Source organism: Myotis brandtii, unplaced genomic scaffold (genome assembly GCF_000412655.1).
Source record: "Myotis brandtii unplaced genomic scaffold, ASM41265v1 scaffold403, whole genome shotgun sequence".
NCBI classification, from domain to species: Eukaryota; Metazoa; Chordata; class Mammalia; order Chiroptera; family Vespertilionidae; genus Myotis; species Myotis brandtii.
Genome location: NW_005365474.1, coordinates 138,009 through 140,388, shown reverse-complemented (window position 1 = coordinate 140,388; position 2,380 = coordinate 138,009).

Below are 2,380 nucleotides of genomic sequence, written 5' to 3'. Positions count from 1 at the left end.
CCTCCCCCTCCCCCCTCCTCCTCCTCCAGGGGCTGTTCTCAGAGCTCAACCCTGGGACGCAGGAGCCTGGCCCTTGAGGCCCAAAGAACCCCAAGTACTTCTCTGAGGCTCCTCCCGCCTCTCTCCTCCTCCCGCCTCTCTCCTCCTTCCGGCTTGTTAGCAGCCAGTTCTGCGGTTCTGTTGGCTGAACATCCTCCGGGGAGGGTCAGCGGGTGGCACAGGGACGGGTGGCTGCCTCCCCCCCACCCCCCCCCACTGCAGGGGGAGCGAGGGAGAGGCGGCTGTGCTCAGCTCGGCTGATCAGACATCGGCCCTGAGGGCGCAGGGCCGTCCCAGGCGCTGGAGCGGGCTGTTGGCAGAAATAGAATTGGGCTCCTCCGGGATTTGCCGAGAATTCACGGGCGCGTGCGGAAGTGTTGTCAGTGCGAGCTCTCAGAGCCAGCTCCCCAGACACCCGGGCAGAAACAGCGCGTCCCCATCCCCTCCTCGCCGCCGAGGCCCATAAACACGGTGGCTCATCGCTGTCCTCGGTGAGAATGAGGAAGGTCCCCTCCGGTCAGGCCGGGGCGCCCAGCGCTGTGTGTGGACGCGGGGCCCTTTCTCCGAAGAAGGACGGAAAGCGCTGGGGAAGGCTGGGCCAGAGCCAGTGTTTAAAAATGCATTTCTTCGTCTTCGAGCTTCCTTCCCGCTCCCCATGCCCCGAGAGACCCTGACACGGCATGAAAGATACCAGGCAGCTGTATCTTCTCCGAACACCGTCTCCCGGGGCAGAAACACAACTCAAAGCAGCGGGTGCAGAACCTGGAATTGACTGCCTCCTCCAACAAAGCATCCGGGGCGATGGCTTCAGGCACGGCTTGATCTAGGGGCTGACGCTTCCTTTGTCCATCAGCAGATCGATTTCTCCCCGTGTGCTCGGCTCTCCCGGCCTGGGGTCAGGACAGCAGCTGGGTTCCGAGCCTCAGGAACACGCCCTCTTCTCAGAAAGCTCACAGTTCCTTCTCAACGGTTTTTTGTTGTTGGTAATCCTCACCTGAGGATATTTTTCCCATTGCTTTGCAGACAGAGTTGAAGGGGGGGAGCGGGGGGAATGGGGGAGAGACACGTCTACCGGTTGCCTTCCACATGCGCCCTAACTGGGGGTGGGGAGCGAACCCCAAACCCAGGTATGTGCCCTTGACCAGACATCAACCCTGAGACTCCGGTGTGTGGATCAACGCTCTAACCACTGACAATACCAGCCACGGCTCTTTCTGCATAGTTTTTCTAAATTTTTAAAATTGATTTTACAGAAAGGAAGGGAGAGGGACAGAGAGTTAGAAACATCGATCAGCTGCCTCCTGCACACCTCCCACTGGGGATGTGCCCACAACCAAGGCACATGCCCTTGACCGGAATAGAACCCGGGACCCCTCAGTCCGCAGGCTGATGCTCTATCCACTGAGCCAAACCGGTCAGGGCCTGCATAGCTTTTTTTTTTTTAATTCATTTGGAGGAGAGGAAGGGAGAGGGAGAGAGAGAGAAACATCAATGATGAGAGACGCATGGATCGGCTGCCCGCTCCGGGTGTGAGCGGTGACCCCTGCGGCTGCCTGTGGGTGTCCCACAAGCACTCGGGGTGGGGACTACTTCTACCGACGAGGAAACTGAGGCCAGGGGGCCCGGGTTGAAGGCTGCACAGCTGGGAGGGGCTCACTCCCAATTCGAGCTCCCGATCTCTCTGAGCCTCATGCAGGAGGCCTCTTCAGGCCGAAAGCGACAGAAACCCACCTCGAATCTGCTCCGGAAACACCGGGGAGGGTTGGCTGGCTCCTCACCGGAAACCTCCGTAGCTCAGGTCCGGCTTCAGGCACAGCGTGATCCAGCCTCCCGGTTCCAATCGCTGCAGCCTTTCCCATTGGCCCTGGACAGACAACCCCGGTGCTCACTCCGATTGGCCATGTGGGGGTCAGGTGACCATCTCCGAACCAATTGGCTGCAGCCAGGGCAGAGCCAGTGGCAGGTAAGAGCCTTTCCTATCGGCCCTGGTCAAACCCCAGTGCTCACTCTGATTGGATGTGGTGACGCCATGTGACCGTCCTGGAACCAATCACTGCAGTCCCGGGGAGACCTTCAAGGGAGCCCCGCCCAGATCACAGGTGTGAGAACTTGGGGTGGGAGTAGGAGAGGTGCATGCTGGGAGTCCGCCTGCAGAATCTGGGTCAATGTCCCCCCAACCCCGGATGCCCCAGCTGCCCCTACAGCGGGACCCCATGGGAGGACAGGGGGACGCACCGGGGCGTTTGCTCCCTCCTCACTTCGGCCTGGACACGTGTCTTCGAGGCCCGCTGACCTCAGGCAGAGCCGGGGACCCAAAGGACTGGGCCACTGGGACTGTCTT